Source organism: Pseudophryne corroboree, chromosome 6, assembly GCF_028390025.1.
Source record: "Pseudophryne corroboree isolate aPseCor3 chromosome 6, aPseCor3.hap2, whole genome shotgun sequence".
Taxonomy (NCBI): Eukaryota; Metazoa; Chordata; class Amphibia; order Anura; family Myobatrachidae; genus Pseudophryne; species Pseudophryne corroboree.
This window is the reverse complement of record NC_086449.1, coordinates 177,491,395-177,510,868: the sequence shown is the minus strand read 5'-3', so window position 1 is coordinate 177,510,868 and position 19,474 is coordinate 177,491,395.

The window sequence follows — 19,474 nt, the reverse complement described above, 5'->3', positions numbered from 1 at the left end:
ACACTATGACGGTATAAAGAAAGAAAAAAAAATACCACGGTTAGGTGGTATATATTGTAATACAATTATGGATGGACGGACTGCCTGCCGAGTTCCGACTGCCGACACAGAGGTAGCCACAGCCGTGAACTACCGCACTGTACTGTGTCTGCTGCTAATATAGACTGGTTGATAAAGAGATAGTATACAATACATACAACAATATACTACTATACTGGTGGTCAGGCACTGGTCACCACTAGTCACACTGGCAGTGGCACTCCTGCAGCAAAAGTGTGCACTGTTTAATTTTAAATTAATATAATATTATGTACTCCTGGGGGCTCCTGCTATAACAACCTGCAGTGCTCCCCAGTCTCCCCCACAATTATTATAAGCTTTGCCTTTTATACATTGATGTGCAGCACACTGGGCTGAGCTGAGTGCACACAGACTGAGTCACACTGTGTGACTGGCTGCTGCTGTGTATCGTTTTTTTTCAGGCAGAGAACGGATATAGCAGAGAACGGATATATATTAAAATAAATAAAAGTTAACTAACAACAACTGCACTGGTCACTGTGGTAAACTCTGTCTGACTCTGCACAATCTCTCTCTCTCTTCTAATCTAATTTCTAATGGAGAGGACGCCAGCCACGTCCTCTCCCTATCAATCTCAATGCACGTGTGAAAATGGCGGCGACGCGCGGCTCCTTATATAGAATCCGAGTCTCGCGAGAATCCGACAGCGTCATGATGACGTTCGGGCGCGCTCGGGTTAACCGAGCAAGGCGGGAGGATCCGAGTCTGCTCGGACCCGTGAAAAAAACATGAAGTTCGTGCGGGTTCGGATTCAGAGAAACCGAACCCGCTCATCTCTAGTCTCTATTTGCCACCCTTTCTATTCCAGCGGTCTGATGGCATAGTATTACGGACAGATTACACTAGACTGTGACATGAAATGGCGCTACCCATACCTGAGACGCCTTTCACAGCGTCGATGTATCTACAGCACATGTGTACTGGTTTTGATCATATATTGCTGTGTTCTTTTGATTGTTCCTTTGTGACATTAATAAGTAAACTGTCCATTTGCTTGTAGTACAGTCCGTATGCCGGCACAACGCTTTAGGATCTCTTTTGTGCTCCACGCATTTTTTTCATTCTCTAGCATATTTTTTGCACATTGGTTTATACATGTATATGTGGAATTTACGGTATTCTTGCTTTTTAACTTTATACCATTGGATTAACAAGTACTTTCTTTAGATTATATTTTGTATGTTTGGGTCTGTTTTTCTCTACACAATTTGTTTACACCTGTCTCCAGGCAACGGCTGGCTGTCAGGTGGTGCAGACCGGGCACCCGTCGCATTGCATGTGACGTCAGCCGCCGTCGACCGCGGCTCTGGAACCACGAGTTAACACTGTATGGTCTTCATCTATAAAGGTATGTGTTTTTCATGTGTTATGTATCCCGACGAAAGTTTTCAAAATAAAACTGAAACGTTGATCTACATAGGCATGCAAGCCTTGCTTATTACTACTATTACTAAGTCCCATGAGTGCCGCCAGCATCTTCCATCTATACATTTCCACTTTGAGTGGTAAGGAAGGCACCTGGGCAAATATTGGACAAATATCACGGAGTGCCAGCCATCCTTGAATATTTACATTTGTTCCTGTATCCGGATTGGTGTCGACCATTTCTGATTTCAGCAACACGGCAAGGCACCCTTCATCTTTGTACTACCACAGTCAAGACTCTGTTCCTCTGACAATTTTGTCTGAAGAATCTGAAACTTCTTTGTATTCTGCACTTGGGTGTAATGTCAGAAGAAAGTATCAATCCACAAGTAAGTGGCTTCAGAAATATACTATTACCGCCAGGAGAAACTCTCAGCTTCTCGGACGCAGAAGCCAACTCTATCTACTTCAAAGAGAATTTCCAAACCACAGGAGGTGACATTTCTACAGAACAGCTGTACCATGAATTATTGCGCCTAAAGAAGAAAGAGGTAGATTACCTCTTGCACGGCATAACTTTAACGGACTACCACCGGACCAAGCAAATACCCAGAGGATTCCGGGTCAAAAACATCCCTACAATAGGTAAACATAATCCTGAATTTTGTAGGAGATGGGTAGCTGTGCTTAACAAGTGCAGCTACGACCTGATTTTATTGGTTATTGAAGAATCCGCTAGGGAATTGAATTCTATTAAAACCAAAATCAATACATTTGAATCTTTGCATAAGGATTCCCTTACACAGGACTCTGAGACTGATTGGCTGACTAAACTGAGTGAGCAAGTTGATTCATACAAACGGAATCTTGTTAAATACAAGAGAGATAAACTGACCAAAGTACAACGTGATTATCAAGAAAATAACGTGTACACGTGGGCACAAAATCCTGGTGGCAGTTCTAGAACACGATTTCGGCCACCACAAAGAAGGTTCCGTTCCAGAGACACGGACTCATCAAGTGCCGATTACAGCTCCCAAAGTGAAGTAGAAGGGAATAGATCCACCGCATCAGGCAAACCCCCTTTAGGGGTTCGTACACGAGCACAACGAGAGGACACCGGAGGATCCGCACGAGGCGCGGCGGGCAGAGGCAGAGGGACCAAGTCAAAAACGCCAAAGAGTCGCAAGTGACAGCTGTTTTCAATCTGTCCAAAAGGATTTTGAGTACAGCAGAAATGTCTGTCTTGAGCAAAGGTCTTTCCTTTGTTCCTTCTACATCCTTTAATGACGTTCAATGGAAAATTGATTCTTATAAATTCGCACGTTCCCTAAGGATCAAAGAATATTTTGAAAAATCTCCCCCCCTGTGCCATCCAACAGTGCCCCTGTTCCAGCGTGCATCAAAACTAAATCCAGATTTGATCCCATCTCCAACAATGCGTCCATCAAGAGCTTCTCTAAAACTCTAGATAGAGCAGTTGTCTCTCAGACACAAAAGACACGCTCCATTTTCAATAATTTATCATCTGCAGAACGACAGGCACTGCAAGATCTGAGAGCTGATAAAGATTTAATCATACGGACTGCAGACAAAGGAGGTGGCATTGTGCTACAAAATCTGTCGGATTACAAACAAGAGATTTATTCTCAACTACAGGATGTGCAAGTATATGAAGAATTGCCTGATGATCCTACCCAGTGTTATAATAATGAGCTCACAACCATCTTGACGCAAGCAGTGTCCAAGGGCATTATCTCGGAACAAGTAAGTCACAATTTGACTCAAGATAGTCCTGTGTCACCCATACTTTACACCATACCTAAACTACATAAAAATCCCACACGCCCTCCAGGTCGCCCCATCATCGCGGCTAGAGATTCTATATACTATAAAATCTCACAATACCTGGATTTTTATCTACAGCCATTGATACAAAAACACCACATGTTTCTTAAAGATACCACCACTTTAATTAACAAACTGATGTCCATTACACCAGTCCCTGACAATAGCAAACTGTGTACTTTAGATGTCATATCTCTATACACCAACATTCCACATGATGCTGGCATTCATGCAGTTAAAATGTTTTTGACCAACAATGTTTCCTATGAGGGGCCAGATATTGATTTCTTTTTAGAACTTCTGACTCTTACATTGACTCGGAATTACTTTCTTTTCAATGGCAAATGGTATCGCCAGCTACGGGGCTGCGCAATGGGTTCTTGCGTAGCTCCGTCATTTGCAAATATTTACATGTTCAAAATAGAACAGGAATTATTACTTTCGAATAGCTGTATATCTGGTGACTTACTTTGGATTACCAGATATATAGACGATTTGCTGTTGATCTGGACAGGCTCCACTCAACAGCTAGAGTCACATTTACAAAAGATCAATACCCTTGACCCCACCATTAAGTTCACATGGGACATTAGTGCCACACAGGTACATTACCTTGATGTCAATATTTCCCTGACTAACGGTGTAATACATACCAGCCTTTACAAAAAGGCAACAGACAGAAACACTTACCTACACGCACAAAGTCAGCATCCCCCGGCCTGTATCAGAGGTCTGCCTTACTCGCAGTTTCTCCGAGTTTGCAGAATTTCAGATACACATGAAAAAACCATTACAGACATTGATTCTTTGATTGTACAATTCTTACAACGAGGCTACAATTATAAAGATCTACTCAATGCTAAGACCAAAGCATTAGCCATTCCCAGAGAACAGCTACTAGCACCAGCAGTTCCCAGGTCCGCTCTTCTCAATAAACAAGTATTTGTACAGGAATATCATCCATTCAGCCGCACCATTAACAAAACAGCCAAAGAGCTCTGGCCGGTTGTAGCCCTAGATCCTGACCTGAAATTTGCTAAAAAAAACAAAATTCTCTCCAGCTTCACCAGAAACAAAAATCTTAAAGATTTATTGGTTAGAAATGATATAACTGGTACATCCAATGCTGGACCCTCACACTTTCTTACCCGCAAGCCGGGCTGTTACAAATGTACTGGCTGCATAACTTGCAGCTATATGGAAACTGGAAAGGACTTCTGTCATCCACACACTGGCAGACGTATTCCCATCAAACATGTTTTGACTTGTAGTACTAGATTTGTCATCTACTATATTAGATGCCCTTGCGGTCTGCTCTATATAGGTAAGACCACCTGCATGTTTAAGGAGAGGATGGCCACACACAGAATGGTCATCAGACAAGCCCTTGAAGGAGGCAACCAAGATCAGCCAGTTGCTAGACATTTCAAGACCTTCCAGCACAATTTATCTACACTCAAATACAAGATCATTGACCATGTTCCGATTAGCATCAGGGGGGGAGACAGAGCCAAACAACTGTTACGCTTGGAAACACGCTGGATACACAAACTCAACACTGTGTCTCCAGCAGGACTTAATGAATATAACTCTTGGAACTGCTATCTGTGATGTCTCTCATACCCATCAGATTAATTTGCCACCCTTTCTATTCCAGCGGTCTGATGGCATAGTATTACGGACAGATTGCACTAGACTGTGACATGAAATGGCGCTACCCATACCTGAGACGCCTTTCACAGCGTCGATGTATCTACAGCACATGTGTACTGGTTTTGATCATATATTGCTGTGTTCTTTTGATTGTTCCTTTGTGACATTAATAAGTAAACTGTCCATTTGCTTGTAGTACAGTCCGTATGCCGGCACAATGCTTTAGGATCTCTTTTGTGCTCCACGCATTTTTTTCATTCTCTAGCATATTTTTTGCACATTGGTTTATACATGTATATGTGGAATTTACGGTATTCTTGCTTTTTAACTTTATACCATTGGATTAACAAGTACTTTCTTTAGATTATATTTTGTATGTTTGGGTCTGTTTTTCTCTACACAATTTGTTTACACCTGTCTCCAGGCAACGGCTGGCGGTCAGGTGGTGCAGACCGGGCACCCGTCGCATTGCATGTGACGTCAGCCGCCGTCGACCGCGGCTCTGGAACCACGAGTTAACACTGTATGGTCTTCATCTATAAAGGTATGTGTTTTTCATGTGTTATGTATCCTGACGAAAGTTTTCAAAATAAAACTGAAACGTTGATCTACATAGGCGTGCAAGCCTTGCTTATTACTACTATTACTAAGTCCCATGAGTGCCGCCAGCATCTTCCATTTATATATATATATATATATATATATATATACATACACATATTTAGATAAAAATATATATCAATTCCAAGCTTGCAGCAGTCGTAGGTCTTGTAGCAAGAAAATTAACTGATTCCTTACTGTCTACCTTTAACAATAAAGGTAATTGATAACAGGCCTGATGCCGAATGTCACTTTCTTGCTACAAAGATCTGTGAGCACTGCCAGCTTGGAAATTATATTTTGGAATGGTGATAGGGAACTAGGGCAGATATATATATATATATATATATATATATAAATAAGAAGAAGGAGGTTGTGCAATCAATGTTAACGTCCTTAAAAGTCCATACAGTCCGTATGTAATTTCTGATGTCGGTGCTAGCTCTTCTAAACAGTGTAACCACACTGTTAATGTAAACTGAAAAAGAATGATGAAGGCGCACTCAGTGAATCAAGATATAAAGTAGATTTACTACAAGTAACAGGCTCACATACATCAAGGTTTAAAATCACCGGCTCATGGAAATCGAAAGCGCTGTATCCAGTGTGTCTCACAGCGGTCCGTCTCTCAGGTTGCCGGCATGCAACAATTATCAGGTCAGCGTCTCAGCTTACGGAACAAGTGTTCTTAGTTGGAAAGAACACGTCTTCGTTTAGGCCACGCCCAACGCGTTTCGTCACTGTATGACTTCGTCAGGGGGTGTGGTCAATGTCTCCAGCGATGTCTTTTTATACGCACATTACTATCAATCTTATACATACTTTTATAACATTAACTCTATAAACATATTTTATCTTACTTTTCTTTAATACAGATATATATATTCTGAATGGACTTTATTTATAGAAAGAATATACTAATGTTAAAAAGATTATCATACAATGATTATCATAAAAAAGATCATAAAAAAGATCGGGAGAAAAAAACTAAGAAGTGATATGAGAGGATAAAGAGTGTATGATAGAAGTAAGATCCTGTGATATAATTAACTAATTATATATTTGTAATGTATGCCACTGACTGGTGATATTGCTATTAGCAACTGATTGGGGTTGCGTTTTAGACTGGTTGAGTTGCCATATGGGGGGGAAAGACGGCGGGTGGTGTGACCTTTCCATGTTTACCCCGGCTTCTTCCGGCAGTTGCGGTGGTAGCTTAGTTTGTTCTTGTCCCTGCGGTCGCCCCTCCCTTAGTGGGTACGTATCCCCGTCAGTTGTTTCACTAAGTATCAAAGAATTTATATCGAACAAAATATAAGTCATCTAATAGAAAACTGTTTGGTGTTTTACAATATTGTAATTAATTTGTTCTTTACTGCCTAAATTATATACTGACTTATTTGAACTTCAGTTACAGACATTTTAGTATTGCTTGCTATATACGTTTTATAGTTTTTTTCTCCTGATCTTTTTTATGATCTTTTTTATGATAATCATTGTATGATAATCTTTTTAACATTAGTATATTCTTTCTATAAATAAAGTCCATTCAGAATATATATATCTGTATTAAAGAAAAGTAAGATAAAAGATGTTTATAGAGTTAATGTTATAAAAGTATGTATAAGATTGATAGTAATGTGTTACACCTGAATATATGATGTGAACAATCAGTGCGTATAAAAAGACATCGCAGGAGACATTGACCACACCCCCTGACGAAGTCATACAGTGACGAAACGCGTTGGGCGTGGCCTAAACGAAGACGTGTTCTTTCCAACACAGCGCTTTCGATTTCCATGAGCCGGTGATTTTAAACCTTGATGTATGTGAGCCTGTTACTTGTAGTAAATCTACTTTATATCTTGATTCACTGAGTGCGCCTTCATCATTCTTTTTCATATATATATATATATATAAAAAGGAAATTAATACCCCTTAATTGCGCTATTGTCTAATAGCTCAAACCACTGAGAAATACCCCCTGTCAGAAGGAGTACTGCACATAGAATGGACAAAAACAAGGGTTCTCTTGGGAGCTTGACCACCACAGATATCTTATATTATAAAATCATTTATTAAAAAACATGTTACATATATACTTCCATAACATGAATCACAGGATCACACATGTCACTTGAGTAATACATTCATTTCTGATAATCTATTATAAGGTGTTTTCAATCATTAGGTGAAGTACTTATTCCTCAGCATGAGAAAGCATGTATGATCTGTTCACCGATTTAAGGAAACGCACAATCGTTGAAACCCAACTCGTTTCGCCCCTTAGGACTTCATTGGGGGTGCAAATCTGGGTGGTTTAGAAAAATATATATATCAAATAACATCCCTTTATAATAACATCATTCATTTACTTTTCCCTAATTCATATATATTTCATATTCATGAAACCACTTCACTACTTAATATTATTTTACACGCTTTTTATGAAAACGGATATATCACAGAAAAATGCAAAAGGAAGAATAAAAGGAAAAGAAAGAAAAACGAGGAGAACATCGGAGGAGGAGAGAACATAAAAAGATGAAAGTAAGGATCAGAACCCTACTAAGCAGGTCAACTTCAAGTACCAAATTAAAGACCAATATGCTAATATTCACTTGTATCTTTTACCATGTAACTTTTTATCATGTATCATATAGCTATACAGTTCAGTAAACATAGATTAATAAACGGTTTACATAATGACTGTGAGAATAGCTTCTAGTTCAAGTAATATTTAGTTGGTTAAATGAAATAATTGTACATACCAAAGAATGGCTTCACCAAAAGAAATACAAACAGAGCATGTATTCGCTGAGAGTGTATTCCTACAAGTTAGAATTATACTCCCATTAGAAAAAAATATATCTTAAATATGGAACATCATTCTGTTAGTGATGATTCTTAACAAATACAGTGATGGCCCCAATAAGTAGACTAGCATTATGGTGTTCATAAAGAGTTTGGTATAGTCTTAAAAATTTATTAGATGTACCACTAGTCAATTTCCAATAGATTCTCCCACTACTGCTGAGATGTGTCTCTATTGCAAAAGTCTTATATAGTGAATTGTTATAATTAAAATCAAAAACCTTAAAACATCAACATACATATTATATCTACATATACATACATATGAAGGTTTATAAAGGACCATGCTGAAAGGATAGACTGTTCCCAATAAAAATTCTACTATGACAGTTCATATGTGGCCAAAATAGATAACAGGCTTTTCTACTACATACATAAAAGGCCTTAATTTTATGGTGTGTACTCACATTTATGAGGATATTAATCAACCCAAAATTATTAATTTAGACAGCATAAACTCACCTGTAGATACTAACAGACCATCAAATCATGGATGTTGGCCGAAGTAAATCAGTAGTGCATCCGTGTGTTTCCTATAGGATTGTGGAATGCTTAATTAGGAAGGGATACTGGTAATAGGCCACCTCCAATATAACAGCAACTTAAAGTAAGAGATGTGGCAACCGGATTAATTTAGCAAAAAAGATCATACAAACACTATTGATTATTTAAGAATCAAGCTCACCTTCCAAAAACTCCTGTTTGGATTTCACAAATATAAAAGGGCAATTCGGATGGAGTCAGAAGATACTATCTAATCAAACCCAATAAAAATGGGATGTCTTAGTTGGAAATAGGACATGTCTAAATCAATTAGAGACTAGATGGAATAAGGTATTTACCTGGCGTGTTGTCTCAAGGTCCACCTCACAGCTATAAGTGAGAGTGAACTCTTTACTCCTATATATACCCCCTATGTGATTGACATAATTTCCTGTCAAGATAATAATGTCCCTCAATTAGGTTAATTGAAATTGCCTAAAGAGTCTTTAACAGACTTCATAGCTATAGAACATTCAATTGGGGATGTGTATCATTTAGAAAAGTCACTAATGATGCATTTGTATATCGCATTTAATGTGTACTCTGCTCTAGACAGGTTAAGGAGCGCATTTGTTAGGATCTCCTGCTCTGTGCTGCCACGTCGCCATGGCAACCGGGAGGCAAGTGTTAGCGAAGTAACCTGAGCGCGGGTTTTTACTGTGTAGTGGTTACAGGCTCTGTGCACGGCAGGGAATCCGGCGCTGGTTTTGTGCTCACAGTCTGTGAGGTCTGAGTGGGGTGTGGACAGCACCTGCTATATAAACCATCCTCTCAGGCTAGGCAAATGCTGCTGAATCTTTGTTTGTTAGTCAGTTCCAGAGAGTTAGCTAGTACTGTGTGACTTTGTATTTACTTGTTGCTTACTGTGAATAGGCCTTGGGATTCGGTACTTCATTCTGCCAATCCGGACCTAGCAGTAAGACTGGAGTCAGTTGTTTGACCTGCTGGGGTTCTTTTGCTATTCTGTGAACCCAGCAGGTTTGCGGCTGTACTCTCAGACCTGCTTGCTTAATCCTCCCTCACTGTGCAGGGCGTCCAGGTGTCAGTTTAGTGGCAGTAAGCTGAACCTGTGCCCTGCAAGTGGGGGTTAGGATTGTGGATACTCTCCTTGTGTCTATATTTCTATCTCTGACCAAGGAGTTTATTCCCACACCCGTTGGTAACCCTTTGGGGTTTTTTCTGTTGCTCTTAGCAACATCATTTCAGGTGCTCCACATGTTAAATCACTACACATCGCTACATTGTCCGCTCTATTCCATCTGAGCATTCCTGACACTAGGGAGACACCCAATTCCTGAGCCTTTGGGCTTATCCGTTCACTTTGTGTTTATTAGTTATTCCATCACCTCCTGTGTATGTTATGTTATGTTATGTTATACTGTCTGTGAGTTCGTTTGCTTCGCTTCCCTCTCTGTTCATACACCGGTATACTCCTGTTAGCACTGGTGTGCGTAACATATTCAGCAGCCATACTCCTGTTGAAATTTTGTGGGAATATGGAGCATACCCCTCAAAATACTTTGCAACAGGTGGTCGATCAGGTGCAGGTCCTGACTCAACAATTTAATGAGATGTCCATTAAAATGAACACCCCGCAGGCCGCTAGCGGAGCTCCCGCAGCAGCAGCGGAAAGTTCAGGGGTTAAGGAGCCGAAAGTAAATCTCCCGGATCGTTTTTCTGGAGATCGCTCGCAGTTCTTTTGTTTCAAGGAGAGCTGTAAGCTATATTTCAGGCTTAGGCCCCAGTCTTCTGGGTCGGAGATTCAGCGGGTGGGCATGGTGATTTCCTTGCTACAAGGAGACCCACAGGTCTGGGCATATGGGTTACAGCCTGACTGTCCGTCGCTTAAAAGTGTTGATGCTTTTTTTACGGCACTGGGCATTTTGTATGATGACCCTGACAAGATGGCTTCAGCCGAGGCTCAGATTACGGTTCTTAAGCAAGGGCGACGGCCAGCTGAGGTTTATAGTACGGAGTTTCGGAGGTTGGCTCATGATACCCAGTGGAATGACCCAGCCCTGAGAAACCAGTGCCGAAGGGGCCTTTCTGACCAGATAAAGGACCAACTGGTACAATATCCCTCACCTGATAGCTTAGATCAGCTCATGCAGTTATCCATCCGGGTGGATAGATGGCTGAGAGAGCGTAGGCTTGAAAGGGAGACCGCAGTTTCCTTTTTTCCCAAGGGAACCTCAGACTGTGAGGAATATTCCGAGGAGCCTATGCAGATTGGGGCTACCCGCCTCTCCTCGCGTGAGAAGACACGGAGGAGACAGCAGGGTTTGTGTTTGTACTGTGGGAATAAAGGTCATGTTGTAGTATCATGCCCAGAAAAAACGGAAAACTTCAGGGCCTGAGGGTGATGGGAAATATCCTGTCAGGCCAGAAGTCAGAATTTCCTAAAAAGACTTTTCTCATTCCGGTGACTTTGGAGATCCTCGGTCAAACTGTCAAGACTGAGGCCTTTGTTGACAATGGGGCCGATGGGGTTTTCATGGACAGTCAATTCGCCCTGGAACACTCTGTTCCCTCAGTACCTTTGGCATCAGAGATTGAGATCTGTGGGTTAAACGGGGAACCATTGTCCCAGGGTAAAATTACCTCCTGCACCAGCCAAATTCCTTTGTTTATTGGAGCCACACACTCTGAACAATTGTCTTTTTATTAGAGATGAGCGCCTGAAATTTTTCGGGTTTTGTGTTTTGGTTTTGGGTTCGGTTCCGCGGCCGTGTTTTGGGTTCGAACGCGTTTTGGCAAAACCTCACCGAATTATTTTTGTCGGATTCGGGTGTGTTTTGGATTCGGGTGTTTTTTTCAAAAAACCCTAAAAAACAGCTTAAATCATAGAATTTGGGGGTAATTTTGATCCCAAAGTATTATTAACCTCAAAAAACATAATTTACACTCATTTTCAGCCTATTCTGAACACATCACACCTCACAATATTATTTTTAGTCCTAAAATTTGCACCGAGGTCGCTGTGTGAGTAAGATAAGCGACCCTAGTGGCCGACACAAACACCGGGCCCATCTAGGAGTGGCACTGCAGTGTCACGCAGGATGTCCCTTCCAAAAAACCCTCCCCAAACAGCACATGACGCAAAGAAAAAAAGAGGCGCAATGAGGTAGCTGACTGTGTGAGAAAGATAAGCGACCCTAGTGGCCGACACAAACACCGGGCCCATCTAGGAGTGGCACTGCAGTGTCACGCAGGATGTCCCTTCCAAAAAACCCTCCCCAAACAGCACATGACGCAAAGAAAAAAAGAGGCGCAATGAGGTAGCTGTGTGAGAAAGATAAGCGACCCTAGTGGCCGACACAAACACCGGGCCCATCTAGGAGTGGCACTGCAGTGTCACGCAGGATGTCCCTTCCAAAAAACCCTCCCCAAACAGCACATGACGCAAAGAAAAAAAGAGGCGCAATGAGGTAGCTGTGTGAGTAAGATTAGCGACCCTAGTGGCCGACACAAACACCGGGCCCATCTAGGAGTGGCGCTGCAGTGTCACGCAGGATGGCCCTTCCAAAAAACCCTCCCCAAACAGCACATGACGCAAAGAAAAAAAGAGGCGCAATGAGGTAGCTGACTGTGTGAGTAAGATTAGCGACCCTAGTGGCCGACACAAACACCGGGCACATCTAGGAGTGGCACTGCAGTGTCACGCAGGATGTCCCTTCTAAAAAACCCTCCCCAAACAGCACATGACGCAAAGAAAAAAAGAGGCGCAATGAGGTAGCTGTGTGAGTAAGATTAGCGACCCTAGTGGCCGACACAAACACCGGGCCCATCTAGGAGTGGCACTGCAGTGTCACGCAGGATGTCCCTTCCAAAAAACCCTCCCCAATCAGCACATGATGCAAAGAAAAAGAAAAGAAAAAAGAGGTGCAAGATGGAATTATCCTTGGGCCCTCCCACCCACCCTTATGTTGTATAAACAAAACAGGACATGCACACTTTAACCAACCCATCATTTCAGTGACAGGGTCTGCCACACGACTGTGACTGATATGACGGGTTGGTTTGGACCCCCCCCAAAAAAGAAGCAATTAATCTCTCCTTGCACAAACTGGCTCTACAGAGGCAAGATGTCCACCTCATCTTCACCCTCCGATATATCACCGTGTACATCCCCCTCCTCACAGATTATCAATTCGTCCCCACTGGAATCCACCATCTCAGCTCCCTGTGTACTTTGTGGAGGCAATTGCTGCTGGTCAATGTCTCCGCGGAGGAATTGATTATAATTCATTTTAATGAACATCATCTTCTCCACATTTTCTGGATGTAACCTCGTACGCCGATTGCTGACAAGGTGAGCGGCGGCACTAAACACTCTTTCGGAGTACACACTTGTGGGAGGGCAACTTAGGTAGAATAAAGCCAGTTTGTGCAAGGGCCTCCAAATTGCCTCTTTTTCCTGCCAGTATAAGTACGGACTGTGTGACGTGCCTACTTGGATGCGGTCACTCATATAATCCTCCACCATTCTATCAATGTTGAGAGAATCATATGCAGTGACAGTAGACGACATGTCCGTAATCGTTGTCAGGTCCTTCAGTCCGGACCAGATGTCAGCATCAGCAGTCGCTCCAGACTGCCCTGCATCACCGCCAGCGGGTGGGCTCGGAATTCTGAGCCTTTTCCTCGCACCCCCAGTTGCGGGAGAATGTGAAGGAGGAGATGTTGACAGGTCGCGTTCCGCTTGACTTGACAATTTTGTCACCAGCAGGTCTTTCAACCCCAGCAGACCTGTGTCTGCCGGAAAGAGAGATCCAAGGTAGGCTTTAAATCTAGGATCGAGCACGGTGGCCAAAATGTAGTGCTCTGATTTCAACAGATTGACCACCCGTGAATCCTTGTTAAGCGAATTAAGGGCTGCATCCACAAGTCCCACATGCCTAGCGGAATCGCTCCGTGTTAGCTCCTTCTTCAATGCCTCCAGCTTCTTCTGCAAAAGCCTGATGAGGGGAATGACCTGACTCAGGCTGGCAGTGTCTGAACTGACTTCACGTGTGGCAAGTTCAAAGGGCATCAGAACCTTGCACAACGTTGAAATCATTCTCCACTGCACTTGAGACAGGTGCATTCCATCTCCTATATCGTGCTCAATTGTATAGGCTTGAATGGCCTTTTGCTGCTCCTCCAACCTCTGAAGCATATAGAGGGTTGAATTCCACCTCGTTACCACTTCTTGCTTCAGATGATGGCAGGGCAGGTTCAGTAGTTTTTGGTGGTGCTCCAGTCTTCTGTACGTGGTGCCTGTACGCCGAAAGTGTCCCGCAATTTTTCTGGCCACCGACAGCATCTCTTGCACGCCCCTGTCGTTTTTTAAAAAATTCTGCACCACCAAATTCAAGGTATGTGCAAAACATGGGACGTGCTGGAATTTGCCCATATTTAATGCACACACAATATTGCTGGCGTTGTCCGATGCCACAAATCCACAGGAGAGTCCAATTGGGGTAAGCCATTCCGCGATGATCTTCCTCAGTTGCCGTAAGAGGTTTTCAGCTGTGTGCGTATTCTGGAAAGCGGTGATACAAAGCGTAGCCTGCCTAGGAAAGAGTTGGCGTTTGCGAGATGCTGCTACTGGTGCCGCCGCTGCTGTTCTTGCGGCGGGAGTCCATACATCTACCCAGTGGGCTGTCACAGTCATATAGTCCTGACCCTGCCCTGCTCCACTTGTCCACATGTCCGTGGTTAAGTGGACATTGGGTACAACTGCATTTTTTAGGACACTGGTGAGTCTTTTTCTGACGTCCGTGTACATTCTCGGTATCGCCTGCCTAGAGAAGTGGAACCTAGATGGTATTTGGTAACGGGGGCACACTGCCTCAATAAATTGTCTAGTTCCCTGTGAACTAACGGCGGATACCGGACGCACGTCTAACACCAACATAGTTGTCAAGGACTCAGTTATCCGCTTTGCAGTAGGATGACTGCTGTGATATTTCATCTTCCTCGCAAAGGACTGTTGAACAGTCAATTGCTTACTGGAAGTAGTACAAGTGGGCTTAAGACTTCCCCTCTGGGATGACCATCGACTCCCAGCGGCAACAACAGCAGCGCCAGCAGCAGTAGGCGTTACACGCAAGGATGCATCGGAGGAATCCCAGGCAGGAGAGGACTCGTCAGACTTGCCAGTGACATGGCCTGCAGGACTATTGGCATTCCTGGGGAAGGAGGAAATTGACACTGAGGGAGTTGGTGGGGTGGTTTGCGTGAGCTTGGTTACAAGAGGAAGGGATTTACTGGTCAGTGGACTGCTTCCGCTGTCACCCAAAGTTTTTGAACTTGTCACTGACTTATTATGAATGCGCTGCAGGTGACGTATAAGGGAGGATGTTCCGAGGTGGTTAACGTCCTTACCCCTACTTATTACAGCTTGACAAAGGGAACACACGGCTTGACACCTGTTGTCCGCATTTCTGGTGAAATACCTCCACACCGAAGAGCTGATTTTTTTGGTATTTTCACCTGGCATGTCAACGGCCATATTCCTCCCACGGACAACAGGTGTCTCCCCGGGTGCCTGACTTAAACAAACCACCTCACCATCAGAATCCTCCTGGTCAATTTCCTCCCCAGCGCCAGCAACACCCATATCCTCCTCATCCTGGTGTACTTCAACACTGACATCTTCAATCTGACTATCAGGAACTGGACTGCGGGTGCTCCTTCCAGCACTTGCAGGGGGCATGCAAATAGTGGAAGGCGCATGCTCTTCACGTCCAGTGTTGGGAAGGTCAGGCATCGCAAACGACACAATTGGACTCTCCTTGTGGATTTGGGATTTCAAAGAACGCACAGTTCTTTGCGGTGCTTTTGCCAGCTTGAGTCTTTTCAGTTTTCTAGCGAGAGGCTGAGTGCTTCCATCCTCATGTGAAGCTGAACCACTAGCCATGAACATAGGCCAGGGCCTCAGCCGTTCCTTGCCACTCCGTGTGGTAAATGGCATATTGGCAAGTTTACGCTTCTCCTCCGACAATTTTATTTTAGGTTTTGGAGTCCTTTTTTTTCTGATATTTGGTGTTTTGGATTTGACATGCTCTGTACTATGACATTGGGCATCGGCCTTGGCAGACGACGTTGCTGGCATTTCATCGTCTCGGCCATGACTAGTGGCAGCAGCTTCAGCACGAGGTGGAAGTGGATCTTGATCTTTCCCTAATTTTGGAACCTCAACTTTTTTGTTCTCCATATTTTATAGGCAGAACTAAAAGGCACCTCAGGTAAACAATGGAGATGGATGGATTGGATACTAGTATACAATTATGGACGGACTGCCACGGTTAGGTGGTATAAAAAAACCACGGTTAGGTGGTATATATTATAATAATAATACAATTATGGATGGACGGACTGCCTGCCGACTGCCGACACAGAGGTAGCCACAGCCGTGAACTACCGCACTGTACACTGGTTGATAAAGAGATAGTAGTATACTCGTAACAACTAGTATGACACTATGACGACGGTATAAAGAATGAAAAAAAAAACACGGTTAGGTGGTATATATTATAATAATAATACAATTATGGATGGACGGACTGCCTGACGACTGCCGACACAGAGGTAGCCACAGCCGTGAACTACCGCACTGTACACTGGTTGATAAAGAGATAGTAGTATACTCGTAACAACTAGTATGACACTATGACGACGGTATAAAGAATGAAAAAAAAACCACGGTTAGGTGGTATATATTATAATAATAATACAATTATGGATGGACGGACTGCCTGCCGACTGCCGACACAGAGGTAGCCACAGCCGTGAACTACCGCACTGTACACTGGTTGATAAAGAGATAGTAGTATACTCGTAACAACTAGTATGACACTATGACGACGGTATAAAGAATGAAAAAAAAACCACGGTTAGGTGGTATATATTATAATAATAATACAATTATGGATGGACGGACTGCCTGCCGACTGCCGACACAGAGGTAGCCACAGCCGTGAACTACCGCACTGTACACTGGTTGATAAAGAGATAGTAGTATACTCGTAACAACTAGTATGACACTATGACGACGGTATAAAGAATGAAAAAAAAACCACGGTTAGGTGGTATATATTATAATAATAATACAATTATGGATGGACGGACTGCCTGCCGACTGCCGACACAGAGGTAGCCACAGCCGTGAACTACCGCACTGTACACTGGTTGATAAAGAGATAGTAGTATACTCGTAACAACTAGTATGACACTATGACGACGGTATAAAGAATGAAAAAAAAACCACGGTTAGGTGGTATATATTATAATAATAATACAATTATGGATGGACGGACTGCCTGCCGACTGCCGACACAGAGGTAGCCACAGCCGTGAACTACCGCACTGTACACTGGTTGATAAAGAGATAGTAGTATACTCGTAACAACTAGTATGACACTATGACGACGGTATAAAGAATGAAAAAAAAACCACGGTTAGGTGGTATATATTATAATAATAATACAATTATGGATGGACGGACTGCCTGCCGACTGCCGACACAGAGGTAGCCACAGCCGTGAACTACCGCACTGTACACTGGTTGATAAAGAGATAGTAGTATACTCGTAACAACTAGTATGACACTATGACGACGGTATAAAGAATGAAAAAAAAACCACGGTTAGGTGGTATATATTATAATAATAATACAATTATGGATGGACGGACTGCCTGCCGACTGCCGACACAGAGGTAGCCACAGCCGTGAACTACCGCACTGTACACTGGTTGATAAAGAGATAGTAGTATACTCGTAACAACTAGTATGACACTATGACGACGGTATAAAGAAAGAAAAAAAAATACCACGGTTAGGTGGTATATATTGTAATACAATTATGGATGGACGGACTGCCTGCCGAGTTCCGACTGCCGACACAGAGGTAGCCACAGCCGTGAACTACCGCACTGTACTGTGTCTGCTGCTAATATAGACTGGTTGATAAAGAGATAGTATACAATACATACAACAATATACTACTATACTGGTGGTCAGGCACTGGTCACCACTAGTCACACTGGCAGTGGCACTCCTGCAGCAAAAGTGTGCACTGTTTAATTTTAAATTAATATAATATTATGTACTCCTGGGGGCTCCTGCTATAACAACCTGCAGTGCTCCCCAGTCTCCCCCACAATTATTATAAGCTTTGCCTTTTATACATTGATGTGCAGCACACTGGGCTGAGCTGAGTGCACACAGACTGAGTCACACTGTGTGACTGGCTGCTGCTGTGTATCTTTTTTTTCAGGCAGAGAACGGATATAGCAGAGAACGGATATATTATATTAAAATAAATAAAAGTTAACTAACAACAACTGCACTGGTCACTGTGGTAAACTCTGTCTGACTCTGCACAATCTCTCTCTCTCTTCTAATCTAATTTCTAATGGAGAGGACGCCAGCCACGTCCTCTCCCTATCAATCTCAATGCACGTGTGAAAATGGCGGCGACGCGCGGCTCCTTATATAGAATCCGAGTCTCGCGAGAATCCGACAGCGTCATGATGACGTTCGGGCGCGCTCGGGTTAACCGAGCAAGGCGGGAGGATCCGAGTCTGCTCGGACCCGTGAAAAAAACATGAAGTTCGTGCGGGTTCGGTTTCAGAGAAACCGAACCCGCTCATCTCTACTTTTTATGTGACTGTCTGTTCTTTTGCCCCATTGGTTTTGGGGTTACCCTGGTTAAGGGCCCATAACCCTCAATTTGACTGGGTCTCTGGGGAGATTCTTAGTTGGGGTAGTGATTGTTTCAGGAGTTGCTTGAGCCTTCCAATCAGGCTCTCGCAGCTAAGTTTGCCAGGATTGCCAGGATGTTATGCAGATTTTGCGGATGTGTTCTCCAAAAAAGTTGCGGAGGTACTACCTCCCCATCGCCCCTATGACTGTGCCATTGATTTGTTGCCGGATGATAAGCTTCCCAAGAGCAGGTTGTACTCCCTGTCACGTCCTGAGACTCAGGCTATGGCAGAGTACATTCAAGAGAACTTGGCTAAGGGATTTATCAGACCCTCACAGTCCCCAGTTGGGTCGGGGTTCTTTTTCGTGGGTAAAAAGGATGGTTCGTTGCAACCCTGCATCGACTTCAGGGAATTGAACCGTATCACGATTAAAAACTCGTACCCACTGCCTCTCATTTCGGTTTTGTTTGACCAGCTTCGTACTGCCACCATTTTTTCTAAGATTGACCTACGCGGTGCTTACAATCTAATCCGAATAAGAGAGGGGGATGAATGGAAAACTGCCTTTAATACCCACTCAGGGCATTATGAATATTTGGTGATGCCTTTTGGGCTCTCTAATGCCCCGGCAGTATTCCAGGAATTCATGAACGATGTGCTCAGGGAATATTTGGATAGATTCTTAGTTGTTTACCTAGATGACATCCTAATCTTCTCTCATTCCCTGGAGGAACATCGGAAGCATGTACGCTTAGTCCTCCAGAAACTCAGAGACCACCAGCTTGGGGCGAAGCTGGAGAAGTGCGAGTTTGAAGTC